This window comes from Ovis canadensis, chromosome 10, assembly GCF_042477335.2.
Source record: "Ovis canadensis isolate MfBH-ARS-UI-01 breed Bighorn chromosome 10, ARS-UI_OviCan_v2, whole genome shotgun sequence".
Taxonomy (NCBI): Eukaryota; Metazoa; Chordata; class Mammalia; order Artiodactyla; family Bovidae; genus Ovis; species Ovis canadensis.
Window position 1 is genome coordinate 39,435,430 of NC_091254.1, and position 18,052 is coordinate 39,453,481.

The 18,052-nt window shown below is 41.4% G+C and overlaps 1 protein-coding gene across 6 annotated transcripts in view; it reads left to right on the forward strand.

The window, feature by feature from the left end:
* The first annotated feature begins 8,886 nt into the window (after positions 1 to 8,886).
* The window catches only part of SPART (spartin), a 36,988-nt gene continuing 27,822 nt past the window's right edge, over positions 8,887 to 18,052 (forward strand). For 2 of the 6 annotated variants that reach the window (XM_069601553.1, XM_069601559.1), the window contains exon 1: positions 9,159 to 9,479. The gene's annotated coding sequence lies outside the window, so the exon portion shown is untranslated. Of the gene's footprint in view, positions 9,480 to 10,726; positions 12,129 to 13,085; positions 13,154 to 16,525; positions 16,603 to 18,052 lie in introns of those variants that run through there. The other 4 variants (XM_069601555.1, XM_069601557.1, XM_069601554.1 and 1 more) reach the window with 4 other exon arrangements.

Below are 18,052 nucleotides of genomic sequence, written 5' to 3' on the forward strand. Positions count from 1 at the left end.
TTGTATATTTGTCTTGTTCTGGACAGTGTAAGCAAGATGGATATTGAAATTTTAGAGAAATTTCCCAAAATTTGTAGTTCAAATTAAACAAAAACAAAGCACAATGCATTTTGTTTCTTTCTTTCCTTTTTTGGTAAACTACACTAAGGATTCAGGAAATTTAGGTATATTGATCACAAATCAAAATAGAATCAAATGCAATATGAGGTAAATTTTTTTTCTTTTGAGTTTTTTTGTCAGACTACTGGGTTGCTTGCCTTCTCCTCTCTTCTGAATGTGCACTGCTTCTCATTCTTCACTCCACTTGCTGCCAATCTCTGCTCATTTCTAATCTAGTAACAGTATTACAAAATGCTTTGGGTATTCTTTCATTTATTTGTCTCTTATTTGCCTGTGTCCTTAGGAACTCATGTGTACTTGCTCAGTAGCTTCAGTCATGTCCAACTCTTTGCAACACTATGGACCCTAGGTAGGCCACCAGGCTCCTCTGTCCATGGAATTCTCCAGGCAAGAATACTGGAGGAGGTTGCCATGACCTCCTCCAGGGGATATTCCCGCCCAGGGATGGAACTTGCATGTCCTGCATTATACCTCTGAACCACTTGGGAAGCCTCTCTAAGTGGCTTACTGAAGCCCTGCAGAGTAAGAACTCTAGTGTCTTGTGTTAACCCCCACCCTACTATGCATATTTTATTGTTTAGTCATTCAGTCATGTCCGACTCTTTGTGACCCCATGGACTGTAGCCCGCCAGGCTTCCCTGTCCTTCATCATCTCCCAGAGTTTGCTCAAACTCCAGTCCACTGAGTCAGTGATGCCATCCAGCCATCTCATCCTCTGTTGTCCCCTTCTCCTCCTGCCTTCAGTCTTCCCCAGAATTGGGGTCTTTTCCAATGAATCAGCTCTTTGCATCAAGTGGCCAAAGTATTGGAGCTTCAACTTCAACATCCATCCTTCCAGTGAATATTCAGGACTGATTTCCTTTAGGACTGACTGGTTGGATCTCCTTCCTGTCCAAGGGACTCTCAAGAGTCTTCTCCAGCACCACAGTTCGAAGGCATCAGTTCTTTGAGTTTTTCCAAGATATCAATTCTTCGGTGCTCAACGTTCTTTATGGTCCAACTCTCAACATCCATATATGACTACTGCAAAAACCATAGCTTTGACTATATGGACCTTTGAGAGTAAAGCAACGTCTCTGCTTTTTAACAGAGACATATATTTATACACATGCTCCTGCTGCTGCTGCTAAGTTGCTTCAGTTGTGTCCGACTCTGTGCAACACCATAGATGGCAGCCCACCAGGCTCCCCCGTCCCTGGGATTCTCCAGGCAAGAACACTGGAGTGGGTTGCCATTTCCTTCTCCAATGCATGGAAATGAAAAGTGAAAGTGAAGTTGCTCAGCCATGTCTGACTCTTCTCAACCCCATGGACTGCAGCCTACCAGGCTCCTCCATCCATGGGATTTTCCAGGCAAGAGTACCAGAGTGGGGTGCCATCGCCTTCTCCAATTTATACATATAAATATATAGAAAATAAGGTACTTTACTGAGCATTCATTAACCTCTTTATAATATAAAAATTATCAACTTGATCAGAGCAAAGCCAAATCAAGTTAGTAAGAAATGTTAAAAGAATTGTTTTCTGTAGCTTAATTAATAGGTTCTTTTAAAAAGGTATTTATGTATTTGCTAAAGAAACCAACTAAAGATCCTCTAGAGAAGGAAATGGCAACCCACTCGAGTAGTCTTGCCTGGAAAATTCCATGGATAGAGGAGCCTGGTGGGCTACAGTCCATGATGTGGCAGAGTCGGACATGACTGAGCACACACCCATGCAGGCATCCTTTCGTGTCTGATGACTGGAATCATTTGAAATAGATTTGCTTCTAGCCCCATATATTTCAAATGGTGTTTCTCTTCCATCAGTCTTTTGATGCTGTGTACTGTAGGACACGTTCATAGAGCAATATGACCCTTCAGTTCAGTTCAGTAGCTCAGTCGTGTCCGACTCTTTGTGACCCCATGAATCGCGCAGCACACTAGGCCTCCCTGTCCATCACCAGCTCCCGGAGTTTACTCAGATTCACGTTCATCGAGTCAGTGATGCCATCCAGCCATCTCATCCTCTGTTGTCCCCTTCTCCTCCTGCCCCCAATCCCTCCCAGCATCAGAGTCTTTTCCAATGAGTCAACTCTTCGCATGAGGTGGCCAAAGTACTGGAGTTTCAGCTTAAGCATCATTCCTTCCAAAGAAATCCCAGGGCTGATCTCCTTCAGAATGGACTGGTTGGATCTCCTTGCAGACCAAGGGACTCTCAAGAGTCTTCTACAACACCATAGTTCAAAAGCATCAATTCTTTGGCGCTCAGCTTTCTTCACAGTCCAACTCTCACATCCATACATGACTACCCTTAGCTGGCATCTTTATGTTAAATGGCAACAGATAAGCCAGCAGAATAGGAATTTTCCTGAAAGTCAGTGCTACAGCAGGATGGCTAGCAATAACACAATCACACACAGAAGCAACTACAAACATATCTCATAATTGAATGCACAACATTGACAGCACTAAAGCCTTTGATTGTGTGGATCACAACAAAGTGTGGAAAATTCCTAAAGAGATGGGACTACCAGACCACCTTAACTGCCTCCTGTGAAACCTGTATGCAGATCAAGAAGCAGCAGTTAGAACCAGACATGGAACAACAGACTGGTTCCAAATTGGAAAGGAATATGTCAAGGCTGTATATTATCACCCTGCTTATTTAACTTATATGGAGAGTACATCATGAGAAACGCTGGGCTGGATGAAGCAGAAGCTGGAATCAAGATTGTCGGGAGAAATAGTAATAACCTCAGATATGCAGATGACACCACACTTATGTCAGAAAACAAAGAGGAACTAAAGATCCTCTTGATGAAAGTGAAAGAGGAGAGTGAAAAAGTTGGCTTAAAGCTCAACATTCAGAAAATGAAGATTATGGCATCCGGTCCCATCACTTCATGGCAGATAGATGGGGAAACAGTGGAAACAGTGGCTAACTTTATTTTTACTGCAGATGGTGATTGCAGCCATGGAATTAAAAGATGCTTACTCCTTGGAAGGAAAGTTATGACCAACCTAGACAGCATATTAAAAACCAGAGACATTACTTTGCCAACAAAGGTCCGTCTAGTCAATGATATGGTTTTTCTAGTAGTCATGTATGGATGTGAGGGTTGGACTGTGAAGAAAGCTGATGCCGAAGAATGGATGGTTTTGAACTGTGGAGTTGGAGAAGACTCTTGAGAGTCCCTTGGACTGCAAGGAGATCAAACCAGTCCACCTTAAAGGAAATCAGTCCTGAATATTCATTGGAAAGACTGATGTTGAAGCTGAAACTCCAATACTTTGGCCACCTGATGGGAAGAACCAACTCATTAGAAAAGACCCTGATGCTGGAAAAGGCTGAATGCAGGAGAAGGGGACAGCAGAGTATAAGATGGTTGGATGGCATCACTGACTCAATGGACATGAGTTTGAGCAAGCTCTCGGAGATGATGAAGGCTAGGGAAGCCTGGAGTGCTGCAGTCCATGGGGTCGCAAAGAGTTGGGCACAACTGAATGACTGGACAACAACAACAACAACCACCAACTCCACTTCTCCTTGAAAGTGAAAGTGTAAGTTGCTCAGTTGTGTCCAACTCTTTGAGACCCCATTGACTGTAGCCCACCAGTCCATGGAATTCTCCAGGCAAGAATACTGGAGTAGATAGCTATTCCCTTCTCCAGGGACCCATGGATGAAACCCAGGTCTCCTGAATTGTGGGTAGGTTCTGAGCTACCAGGGAAGCCCTAGATTACAAATGTGCTGCAGTCATGTAAACACCAAGGACAGGAAGGGAAGTCAGTGATCTTAACTGATTGTGACTAAAATCTTTTTTCTTTCTGCAAATTTTAGTAAAACATACAGGTGAGCACATATCAAGTGCTGCCGTGGAAGAAGCCTGTGCAAATAGCCTGTGCAAATAAAGGACCTTAATAGTTAACCAAATAACCCACATATGGTGATCACTTAAAATAGACTGGTAATGTTTAAAGGGCTACAAAATTAATCAAGTTATACAAGATAAAACACAGAAAAACTTTAATATGTTTAGTTTTTGTGGATTTTCAGTAAGGCAATTAAAACCCACCTTATTGAGAGTGTCAATTCTGCCTTAACAGCATAAGACACTCTGCAGACCACTCCCCCAAAAGATCTGAAATCACAAGAACAGAGAGAGTTTGTGGTATTTAAATCAAGAGTCACTCCCTCCTTCCCTCTGCCCTCCCACCCTTTACTCTCCCACTTCCCAGACCTAGGAGTGCTTCCCATGCCACTGCTAGGTGTGGGCTCCCTCTCCCCACACCTGGCAGTGGGGGGGCTCTCTGTCTAGGAGGGTTAGGGGCACCAGCGTTCCTCCTGCCCCAGTTATCTGTTGCTGAAGCTGAGTTCTGAGTGAGTGTGGCAGTGACGTGGGGGTTCCCCCCTTGTGCCCAGCCACCACTAGAGGTGTTCAGGCACTCCCTTGAATGTGGCATTACTAAGGATACTGGGACCTCAGTGGTACCAGATGGTCTGTGTTAATAAAGTCTTTTTGCTGTTCTTCCCAGAAACTGAGGAGGTAAATAACTATTATTACTTGGAGACAGATATTTTGGCTGTCAAGTGATTTTCAGTTTTTTAATTAAAAAAAACGGAATAAGGATCCATTGGAGTAAAATACAGATTTGCATGATGTATCATAGTGATATGTGGCATAAGATTAGATAGTTTAAAGAACTGAATGACGATGCTGTTATAAAATTCCTTCTGTTAATTTTATTTTGTTTATGCAGGCAGTTTCTCAAGCTTTACATTTTTAAATATTAAAATTAGGATAGAATTGATGCTAAATCCTGTCCCATTCTAAAAATAAATGAGTCATCCACAAATGTATGAATTAATTGAAGAAGTCTCTATGAACTTATCAGGGTATATTTCCAATAAATATATACTCTTTGTTCAATAAATGTTTGTCCACAGGTATAATACATATAATATAGATAATTGTAATAGTCAATCAGGGAGTTGTTATTTTTTTTCTGGCTGCACCCTGCAGCTTGTGGAATCTTAGTTCCCCAACCAGGGACTGAACCCAAGCCCTCAGCAGTGAGAATGTGAAGTCCTAACCGCTGGATCACCAGGGAATTCCCCAGGAGATAATTTTAAACTGTTTCATATATAATTTAAATATCATAAAATGCACTCATTTTAAATATGCAATTCAAGTGAATTTCATTGTACTTACAGAGCTGTACAACCATCATCACAATCTAATTTTAGAACATCTTCATCACCCTAAAGGAAAAACCACCTGTCCATTTACAGTCAATTCCATTACCAAGCCCAGCCCTCGGCAACCAATAAATCTACTTTCTGCCTCTTTATATTTGCCTTTCAAAGAAAAATCATTGAAAAAGAAATTTATGTTCATGTCTGGCTTCTTTCACTGAGCATAATGTTTTTGAGGGTCATCCACGTTGTGGAAACTTTGGGAATAGAATATTTCATTGTAGTGATATACTGCATTTTCAAAGATCAGTTCATCAGTTGATTGACATCTGGGTTGTTTCACTTTGGGGCTGTTTTCAATAAGGTTGCTATGAACATTTCTGTCAAGTCCTCTTGTGTACTTTGCATGTGTGCACAAGTATTTATATTATTGTTTGTATTATATGTAAACTATTTCCAGAACTAGACAGAATTCAACATCCTATTTCAATTTTAATATTTATAGATATGAAAACTGAGAAACTCTAGCCACCTAAACACACTATTAATAAATATGTAAGTGTGGAAAGAGTTTTATAACAGCAGCATCTCCCAATATTTTGAACCAAGTAAAATGAAAACATATGTCTATAGAATTTCACCTATAAGAGGAGTTTCTAGGTCATATAGTAATGGTTGCTGCTGCTGCTGCTAAGTCCCTTCAATCGTGTCTGACTCTGTGCGACCCCACAGACGGCAGCCCACCAGGCTCCCCCATCCCTGGGATTCTCCAGGCAAGAACACTGGAGTGGGTTGCCATTTCCTTCTCCAATGCATGAAAGTGAAAAGTGAAAGTGAAGTCGTGCCCGACACTTTGCGACCCCATGGAGAGGCAGCCTATCACGCTCCTCTGCCCATGGGATTTTCCAGGCAAGAGTACTGGAGTGGGCTGCCATTGCCTTCTCCGATCGTAATGGTAAGTCTATGTATAACCTTTTAAGAGACAAACTTTTTCAAAAAATGACTGCATCGTTTTACATTGCTACTAGTAATGCATGAGGTTTGAATTTCTCCACATTTTTGTAGGACACTAGTTAGTGTCTTTTTATTACAACCATTCTAGTGAGTAAGTAACAGCATCTCATTATGTTTCTGACTTGCATTTCCTGAAAGACTAATGACATTGAGAATCTTTTCATGGACATTTGTATATCTTTGGAGAAATACCTATTCAAATCTTTTGCCCACTTAAAATTTTATTACTTAGCTTGTTGATTATTAGGTTATAACTAACCTAATAACTTTCATATGCTTGAAATACAAGTAAAATATGATGATTCGAAAATATATTCTCAATCTGTAGGTTTTACTTTTGATTTCTTGATGGTGCCTTTTGAAGAGCAAATTGTTTTAATTTTGATGACATACAATTTAACTTTTTTTCTCTTTTTATTGCTTATATTTTGGGGATAACCAGAATAAATATCAGGGTAAAATTTCATCAAGTGATATGGAAACATGAAAGTGAAAGAAAGTGAAGTCGCTCAGTCATGTTCGAGTCTTTGCGACCCAGTGGACTGTAGCCCGCCAGGCTCCTCTGTCCATGGGATTCTCCAGGCAAGAATATTGGAGTGAGTTGCCATTGCCTTCCTTCTCCAGGGGATCTTCCCAACCCAGGGATCGAACCTGGGTCTCCTGCATTGCAGGCAGATGCTTTATCCTCTGAATCACTGGGGAAGCCCCATGGAAATATGAGTTTAAGGCAAAAAGGAATGGGTATTTCCCTAGTGGTTCAGTGGCTAACTCTCTGTGCTCCCAAATCAGGGGGCACAGGTTTGATCCCTGGTCAGGGAACTAGATCCCATGAGCCACAACAAAAGATCCTGTCTGAGATCTACAGGATCTACAACTAAGACCTGGTGCAGCTAAATAAATAAATAAAAAGAAGAAAAGGAATGGTGTAACATTTTCTCCTATTAAAGAAATGCTTGTCTATATAGTTTTAAAAATTGATGATGATATAAAACTATCTGGTATTTAGGCTCTACTGGCTACAATTAAAAGTTATGTATCTCTTACTTTAGGATGTCAACTTACTAGAAAACAATTTGTATCCTTTACAACTCTTTAGGTGAAGGTGAGGTGAAGTCACTCAGCCCTGTCCAACTCTTTGCGACCCCGTGGACTGTAACCTACTATGCTTCTCCAGGCAAGAATACTGGAGTGGATTGCCATTTCCCTCTCCAGGGGATCTTCCCTGGCCCAGGGATCAAACCCGGGTCTCCCGAATTGGAGGCAGATGCTTTAACCTCTGAGCCACCAGGGAAACTCTTTAAGTGAGATGAAAATTTTTGATGCTCAATCAAAAATGAGGGAGACGGTTCCTAGTCACAGTTTTTCAGAATTCTTTTTAAGGTGTATAAGAGGAAAATCATTTAAACCCACTGTATTAATGTATACATCCCCCCCCCCATAGGTTTTCTCTTTGGGATGGATGGCTGTTATCTTTCTGAGATTTCAGAGAACTATTAATACCAAATGGAACTACCAAATTTTAAACTTAAGAGCCTCCTCCAATAGTCATCCAATATTTCCCATCATTAATTTTGACTGAAAGAAAGTGAAAGTCGCTCAGTGGTGTCCAATTCTTTGCGATGGAATTCTCCAGGCCAGAATACTGGAGTGGGTAGCCTTTCCCTTCTCCAGGGGATCTTCCCAACCTAGGGATCGAACCCAGGTCTCTCGCATTGCGGGCAGATTCTTTACCAGCTGAACCATAAGGGAAGCCCAATTTTGACTGAACGGAGTAACAATTCATCTGGAATTAAGTCACTGCCATTCTCAAACAAGTCACTTAGTTAGTCTTATGAGCTCAGGGTACCATATATATATATATATATATATATGTATATACACACACATAGTTTTTAAAGGCAAGTCTATTCAAGACTGTAAAATCTTCCATCTGCAGACAGAAGACAAACATACAATCTAAAAGTTTCAAGATTTAAGTTTTATACTAGGCTCTTACTAAAGACTATTGCCCTGGAGACAACCTCTTAGATAATTTTGAAGAACTGCTCTGAAGAATCAGAGAGAAACCAGAATATGTAGTTTTGTGGAGTGTTTTCCCCTTAAGGGGAAAAAAAGTGGAGCTTCAAAAGATTACTGCTAATCACAAAGAACAGATTATCTAAAGTTCATGATCTCAGTCCCTTTCTCTATATCAGAAGATGCAAGAGTCTGGGTTCATTAATCTTTAGATAGGTATCTTCACTATCTAGACCAGTAACAAGCACAGACCTGCTGCTGTGTTTTTCCCCATCCTAAACTCGCCTGGGGCTCATGTGCGGGGGCAGGGCCGGCTGCACTGGCTTGATCCTTGCAGAACTGGAAAATCAGACAACATTCCCTGTCCACGCACGGAAACTATCTTATTAACTTTAAATAACTTCTAAAGAAGCGTATGTTTACTTTGATTTTCCCCTTTTGACTTTCCATAAACATAAATGGAATCAGCACATTTGCTATTTAACCTTAGGCGTCACGAACTTAACATTTTCTTTCTTTTTTTTTTTTTTTAACCATGCTGTTGCTACAAACTTTTTGCACACACGGCTCCCCCTAACCATCAACCCTCAACGCCCACCGCTCTGGACCACTCCCTCCCGGCCTGGGGTCCGCCAGAGACTAAGAGACTGCGCAAGCGCCGGACCGTCGACGTGGCCGGCAGACCCTAGTTCGGGAGTCCGCGCTGAGTCCCTGGCTCAAGTGGTTCTCCTCCGGCCTTCGGCCCTTTATCTTTTTCTCCTCCTAGAGTTTTACGGTGACTCAGACGTTCCAAGTGGACTGACGTCGCCCCAGAGGCCATTTAGAAGGTCTGAGCGGACAAAACTGAGGCAGGGAGGGCGGGGGACGAGTCCGCGCGGCAGCGGGCCCGCGTGGGCGTCACGTGAGGGCCGAGCTGCGGGGGCCGCGCGCTCGGGTCACGCGGGAGCCGCGCCGGCGGGCGGGGCGGCGCGGCCGTGACGTGGTGCGCTCCGCAGCGCGCGCCTCCTCAGGCTTTGTCAGCCCCGGCGTGCGGGGCTCCGGGACGCGCGGGCCAGTCCGCGCGAAGCGCTGGGGGCCGGCGGCGGTGGCACCGCGTCTAAGGGAGCGGACTCTGCGCTGCGGCCGAAGGGCCGGGCGGTCTGGCAGGCACAGGTGGGGCGGCGGCCGGAGGGAGGGAAGGAGTCGCCCCTGCGCGGACCCCACCCCCGCAAAGGCGGGCGGGTGGCTCGGCGCCCCGGGCCCGCGGCGCGCTGGCCGGGCGGGAAGGGCCTAGAAGGCCTCGGGCCCCCATCCAGGTCTCAGAGATGGAACTTTCGTGGAAGGGAGCGGTTTTGGGAGGGATTCGTTGGAGAAGTTCTTAGTTAACCCTCACCTCCTGTATCTACGGCACCTTCGAGCTCGCTACGCCCCCTCCCTATTTACTGTTGGGTTGGAGGGCGCCGCCTGGCCCCCTCGGGTGGCGGTCCTCCCGGAGCATCTGTGGACCATTTTAGCTTCCCCACCCCCGCTGTTTACCGATTATTCACCCTCACCCGGCGCTTACAGCTTAGTGAAAGTTCCGAAACCTTTCTTTACAGAAAGTCAGCCACATGGGGGTGGGTAGCTCGCGATTTTACTCCTTCGAAAACAGTTGTTCGTGTTTTGGCGGGGGTGGGGGGGGGCGGTACTGAGCACTGCAGAAGATCCCTCCGACTTAATTTCTCTGGCTGGAGAAAGTTGCTCTTGGAATGCGCAGTTTCGTGACACGGCATTATTGCGTTACTGTAGGGCTGGCCCAGTTCTCCACTCTCTTAATTGTAAATGAATTGCTTTACTCTGTCTCTTGAGGATGCTCGAGATTTGCTTTATTGCACTGTAATTTAATGAGCTTGTCTTCATTGTTGTTGCCTCTGAAATGCGTAGCCTTAAATGTTTAGGAATTCAACAATTTTCTTTGAAATTTCCTAAAGTAAAAGTAATGAGAAGGCCCCCCTGCCATTATAAGTGGAGGTACTTTTTGTTTCGCTGTCTTTTACATTAGCAGACTTAAGTTGGTGACTTTATGTGAAACGTATTTGGAATAAGAAGCTCTTCTGTCTTGTGCTCTCTCTTATCTGGGAGGCTTTGTGAAATGTCACTATATATAGTTCCTCTAGCAAGTGAAAATAGGGCGAGTTGCTACAGAACGCAGTTACTTGGGGAAAGTTCCTGCTCCTTTTGTTTGTTAGCTTGGTTTTATTTTGTAAAGGGCCAGATGGGTGGGCATCCCAACAGCTTCTGCTTCTCCTCCTTCTCGGGAGATGAATGGTTATATTATTAAAGACTTCTTGTGATATTGATTGTTAGCATGATTGTTACTACTTTTAGTGTTTATGCTGCTGCTGCTAAGTCACTTCAGTCATGCCCGACTCTGTGTGACCCCATAGATGGCAGCCCACCAGGCTCCCCCATCCCTGGGATTCTCCAGGCAAGAACACTAGAGTGGGTTGCCATTTCCTTCTCCAATGGATGAAAGTGAAAAGTGAAAGTAAAGTCACTCAGTTGTGTCTGACTCTTCGCGACACCATGGACGGCAGCCTACCAGGCTCCTCCATCCATGGGATTTTCCAGGCAAGAGTACTGGAGTGGAGTGCCACTGCCTTCTCCAAGTGTTTATGAGATTGAACTAATAAAGACAAAGTGTTTGGTTCAGAATTGAACTTCTTTGCTCCTAGTGTTTTTTTAAAGCGCACTTGAGCGCGTGCGCACACACACACACTGTTTTATCAAATAAATGCATTTTACTTTTATTAGAACGTTTAAAAAATAAGTTAAATGCGCCATTGGTATCTGGAGCCAGGTTTTGATTTGTGATTGAAGATGAATGCAGTGGTGTAGATATTGTTTTATATTTGATTAACGTTTCAAAGACTTTTTCTGTTCTCAACTTTAAAAATTAAAGTGTGAAGTCATGTAACAATAGTTTTTATCTTTTCAAGACACTTGATGAGCACTTGACTATGGTTAGGGGTAGGATAGACTTCTTTGTTTTAAGTCACCATCGTATAGTCCTTTTTTCTGTGAAATGCATCTTCTCAGAGAGTACTGAGAAAAAGCAAATCCTGTAACAACCACAGAATAAAAATGTAATATTTTAGTAGAAAGTTTCTTCTTTCTGTGATGAGATTACCAAGTACATTTCATCCTTTAGATCTCCAGGCTGTCACTGCCATATATATATAAATAATTTTCCTCTTCAAAGTGAAGAAGACAGCAAGGAAGGCTCTTCAGCAGCAGCTGACCCATGGAACCACCCCCCACACACACACGCACACACACGGACGTGTGCACACACACCTGTCTTCCCTGTGAATAGTACCTCCCCCGCCTTCCTCCAGTGACACATTATTTAGGAAATCTTTCAGCTCCCTGTGTGAAATAAGTTTTTAAATAAAGACATTTGCAAGGTAATACTGCTTCTACCTAGGGTTCCTTTATTGTGCATTCTTTCTGTTTTCAAATGCTATCTACCCTTTAAGACTTAAGCCTGAAGTCTAAGTAACTGAAACACTTGAGTTACCCTTCACACCTCCTTCACTCTGCTCACTTGTTCATATAGCAGGAGGTTTAGTTTTGGAGTCAGACAGGTCATTTTCTTGACAAATACCTATTGAGCCTGACTCTTTGAATCTATCTCTTCCATTTACCACCTCATTGACTAGTCCTTGAGCAAGCTGCTGAGTATTTGTTAAACATTTTCTAAATCAGAACAACCCTCCAAGGATATGAGGAGTAAATGGAGCATGTAACAGCGCCAAGCATATCCAGAGAGCTTAATAAAAGGTAGTAAATTACGGTGCTTCTAAGTGTCACAGACCATGTTTGTCTCATGTTTGCAGTATAATATCATAGTGAGTGGATTTAAAACTGTGTTTTTAATTTACTTGTGAACCCCCAAAATAATTTGTGTAAAACAGTTCCACTTGCATAGGTTTAAGTTGGTTTATAATGTTTTGCATTATACTCTCAGGTGGTTGGAAAGGATGCAGTATCCCACATAGTATAGATACATTTTAATATAAAATTGGTTCATCACTCCTAACTGTATCTCATGGGGTATAATATATACATCACCATCAGGTTTTAAAATATATGCTATTTTACATGGGTCCTTTTCTTGAAATTGTATTTTGATTTTAATCACTTCTACTTGTACCCACTCCTGAGTATTCTCTTAATGTCATTTATTTATACTCAAAAGCTTTTTATTTTCTGTCATACATGTCTTTAATAAAAATACTTGTGTAAGTTGAAACTAAGTTTTAAAATTTTTCTTTGACTATAGCTCTAGGAGTTACTTTCCTTCTGGATTGAATTATTAGAAGTAGTAATAGAACAGCATAATACCCGATGGATTTTGATAAAGGATAATTCAATATAAAAATGGAATTTTAGTGGAAATTTATATCTTAAGGAGATGAATGGTTGGAGTCATGCCTAAAATTGAAATCGACACCTGTGACTTTTGGGCTGTTTCATTCTACCATGAATTCTGCCTTTGCATGCTGGGAAATATACCATAGTAAAAACAGAAATAGGAGTGTGGTATATTTGGTAAAGTTTTGCAAACTGGGAAGACTGTGAAAGGAGCTTGAAAGAGGAAAAGCAATAGCATGATAGCTAAACTGCAGGTCTGTTGCCCATAGGTCAGTTTTAGTCAGGAGGGATCTGAAAGCCTTTTTCTTAAAATTGTATATGTTGTTGTTACATGTTCCTTGACAAATCTTCATGTTCCCCTAGGTACACAGTCCCTCATTTAAAGACCATTTGAGCTGTGGTTGTCAACAGGGGATGATTTTGCAGCCAGGGTACGTTTGGCAATGCCTGGAGATTATTTTTTTAAATAACTTTACTTATTTATTTTTTAAATGTTTGGCTGTGCAGAGTCCTTGTTGCTTCGCTGGCATTTCTCGAGTTCCTGCTGTGACTTCTCTTGTTGCAGAACATGGGCTCTAGGGCACTTGGGCTTCAGTAGTTGTGGTTCCCAGGCTCTAGAGTGTAGGCTCAGTTGCTTTGCCTCAAGTGGGATCTTCCCAGATCAGGGATCAAACCTGTGTCTCTTGCACTGGCGGGCAGATTCTTACCACTGAGCCACCAGGGAAGCCCTGGAGACATTTTTGATCGTCATGTGGTAGGTAGAGGGGGTCGCTGCTTCTGGCACCTAGTAGATAGAGATCAGAGTAGGGATAAACATCCTCCAGTGATCAGGACAGCCTCCGATTACAAAGAATTTGCCAGCCCAAAATGTGAATCCAACTGAGATTGAGAAACCCTGATTTAGAGGATTCGTTTTGGAGTCAGACTATCTAACTCTGTAATCTAAGGCAATGGGTTAGTAAACTCTTTTTGTAAAGTGCCAGATAGTAGATGGTAAGATGTTTTAGGCTTGTGGGCCACATATAACCTCTGTTGGATATCCTTGTTTTTATAACCTTTTAAAAATATGAAAGTAATTCTTAGCTCCAAGGTCTTTCAGAAACATGTGATCTAAAGCAGTTATGGCCTTTAAACCTCATTTTTCCTTGCAAAGTACTGGTAACAGTAACAATGTCTCAAGAGTTGTTTGTAAGGACTGAATGAAATGAACATCTAGCTTGGTCTCCAGCACACATTAAAAGCTCTGTAAATGGTGTCCTTGGTAGTCATGGTGTCCTGTGAAAGTGAAAGTCACTCAGTCCTGTCTGACTCTTGGCAACCCCATGGACTACAGTCCATGGAATTCTCCAGGCTGGAATACTGGAATGGGTAACCTTTCCCTTCTCCAGGGGATCTTCCCAACCCAGGGATTGAACCCAGGTCTCCTGCATTGCAGGCAGATTCTTTACCAGCTGAGCCACAAGGGAAGCCCAAGAATACTGGAGTGGGTAGCCTATCCCTTCTCCAAGGGATCTTCCCAACCCAGGAATCAAACCGGGGTCTGCTGCATTGCAGGTGGATTTTTTTTTTTTTACCAGTTGAGCTATCAGGGAAGAACATGTTGTATCCTATAGCACAGAGCAAAAAATGCCAAGTCACAGTGTTGTCAAGACCCTGTTCAAGTCATTTGAACAAACTTAAGAGTGCTGGTTAAATTCCTGGGTCAGCTCGCCTGTGTAACCTCTGCTGTCTTGCTTTCTGAACTCTGAGCCTGCTTGTATCTTAAGGAAGGTGGAATGCAGAATTCTTATCCCATGATGTCTGAGGAAAGAAAGCATTCTACTGGCATTCTGTTCTTAAGACAGATTCCAGTGTGGGGTTGTCAGTTTTCACAGGGGATTCAAGGTGGGACAAGTAAGATCTCTAATTATAGTCGATTGTATGTGATGTTTTCTAAATTGGGGACAGATATACGTAAATGTACACACACACATACACACACACTCTGTCTCAACTACCGTCAAGTCCCTGTATGTGACTGACCAGTGGTTTATTTTTCAGGTTAGAAAGTATGGTTAGGCTAGTTTGGTGATGCCTTTATAGTGCAAATGGTTGCTAAAAGAGCCTTAAGTCCTTTAAATTATCCTATCATTATAATTTTTACTGAAATCACAGGAAAATAAAACCACAGTGTCTGTAGTAGACACATGTGGGTATTGAGGGCTTGAGATGAAGGTAGTTGAAATTGAGATATGCCTCGTGTAAAATACACATTAGGTTTTGAAGACTTAATGCCAAAAATAAGGAAAACTATCTCATTAATAATTTTTATATTGGGTACATGGTAAAATAATATTTTGGATGTTTTTTGATAAAATGCTATCACTGAAGTTTTTACTTTTTAAATGTGGCTATTAGAAAATTTTAAATTACATATGTAGTTAACATTTATAATTCTGTTGGACAGTGCTGCTCTAAAGCTTTAGTTTAATTTTTTTTTAATTAGTAATTGTTTTTATCCTGCACCTATAAAGAATTAAATATTTTTATAAGGCCTGCAGTGAAAATCAGAGATCCCACCACCCTGGGCTCATCCCTTACTCCCAAAGCTTATATCCATTTTCTTACCACTTCTGGTCTTTCTGTCTGAATCTGTAATAAATAGGATGCTTATATTGTTACTTTATTTTTCAGTGTTAGGCGTTAGGCATTCATTGTCCGTTAACTTTCTAGTAGGAAAGATGAAATTTTAGGTCTCCCATGCTGTACCACAGGCACATAAACTTTCTACCATTCATCTTCCCATCTTCTCAAGATGGTTGTATTATAATTTGGCTTGTATCAGGATTCATTATTTATATTATTATGATATTAATCAAAATTGAAACATTCAGTACATTGATTACTTTTCTTCCTAGCTCAGCATCTTGTTTTCTTTGGAGTTAATAATTGTCTTGATTTTTATTTCCTTAGTTTACTGTGTACTTATTGCTGATTAAACCCTGAGTCCTTCCACAGTTAATATAGATCTCTTCTGAAAACTTAAGAACACATTAGGTATTTTCTTTTATGCTCTTTTTTTTTTCAAATATAAATTTATTTATTTTAATTGGAGGTTAATTACTTTACAATATTGCATTGGTTTTGCCATACATCAACATGAATCCGCCACAGGTATACACGTGTTCTCCATCCTGAACTCCCCTTCCTTCTCCCTCCCCGTACTATCTCTCTGGGTCGTCTCAGTGCACCAGCCGCAAGCATCCAGTATCATGCATCGAACCTGGACTGACAATTCGTTTCATATATGATATTATACATGTTTCAGTGCCATTCTCCCAAATCATCCCACCCTCACCCTCTCCCACAGAGTCCAAAAGACTGTTCTATACATCTGTGTCTCTTTTGCTGTCTTGCATACAGGGTTATCGTTACCATCTTTCTAAATTCCATATATATGCATTAGTATACTGTATTGGTGTTTTTCTTTCTGGCTTACTTCACTCTGTATAATCGGCTCCAGTTTCATCCACCTCCTTAGAACTGATTCAAATGTATTCTTTTTTATGCTCTTTTGAATTAAAGCACCCACTCTTCTTTCCGGGCTGGAGAGAAATAGTGTTCTAGGGCTTGGTTAGGAGAGATCTGAGGGTCTACTTTGTAAATTAGCTTTGACTCCGTCCCTTATTCAGTCCTCTACTCTCTCTTCCAAAGGAGGACTGAATCCCATCAGTCCCTGTGCCTTTTGGAGGTTCTACCATGAAATATATGTGGGGCTGCTTCTCTGGTTTCTTGATTGACAGTGTAGGCCTCCACTTTCTCAGATCTGTTTCCTGAGTTGCTGTGTCTGCTACATCTTTCAGAAACGAAGCACTGTTGACTCCCTCCGTCCTCCCTTTTTGTGAGTTTTGGCTTCGTTATTTGTTTTATTAATGGATATAATGTGAAATATAGAGCATTAATCTTAAATTTACAGATTTTTAATATCTGCATACACCCATGTAATCACCACTCAGATCCAGATAGAGAGCATTTCCATATGCTATTAGGTCGTCCCCTTGTGTCCCTTTCAAGTCTGTACCAGCACCTGTAATCATTATTTTTGTTTCTGTCATCAAAGACTAGTTTTGCCTGTTCCTCAAAATCATACAGGATAGTAGTCTCAGTATGAAATCTTTTGTATGTAACTTCTTTTGTGTAAAGACTTGGTGAGTCATCCACATTGCAGGCATCAATTAAAAAAAAAATCCTGTGTATTACTGCAAAATATGAACATGCCACTGTTATCCCTTCTCCTGTGGGTGGGCATTTGGATTGTTTCAAGATTTTGGCTTTGTGAATAAAACTGCTCTGAATATTATTGTACATATTTTTGGTGTGTATTTATTCATTTCTCTTGGTTATATACCTCTAAGTGGAATTGCTGGATCATAGAGTGGGTGAACGTACCTTAGATAGAAATGCCAGACTTCCATAGTGGCTGTACCATTTTTCACTCACACCAGCAAAGTATATGAGAGTTCCAGTTTCCGTCTTCTCTAACATTTGCCAGTATTCAATTTTATCCACCTGAAAAGTATATATAGTTGACCTTGAACAATGGGATTAGAGGAGCCAATCACCACATAGTTAAAAATCTCTGTATTACTGTCTCTGCCTCAGACAAAGGAGTTGATAAATAACAAGGGCAGAAAACTGAAACACTTTGGATTGAATCAGGACACAGACCCTCTTTCTTTTGATTCCACGTGTTGTGATGACTCTAATCAAACACAAACTTTTCCCACACTTAATTAAAGAGCCATAAAATGAAAATGCAGTACTGCATTTATTGAAAATAATCTATGTATAAGTGGATCCATACTGTTCAAGGGTCAGCTGTAGTCATATTTTGGGTTTTAGTTTCATTTCCATGAAGGAATCATGTGTTGAATGCCTTTTCACATGGTCATTTGTGAAGTATCTGTTCATGCCTCTTTCTCATTGAAAGGAATGGTTATGCCTTTTAAATAATCTTGTGAGTCACTTTAATGGAGTTTGGGGAGGGAAAAGGGCTAACTGCATGTGAGAAACCTGCCACCTTTAAATGAAAGTAAGGTAACTGTAAAGCTTCATTCAGATACATTTTTCCCCCCGGCGTTTCTGTCCTCTCCAGTATGTAATTCAACTTCATTTTTAATTAGCTACTGTAATCCAGAAGTATAATGAGTTTTAGAATGAGACTCTTTTGTTCCAACCTAAAAGATAGAGGAAACTTTTCTTTCTTCTAAGAAACTGGAACAAGAAAATTATTCAGTAGCTATATTCTGGCTTGTTCTCTTACATTTTTAATTAAAAAGATAGTTAGGAGC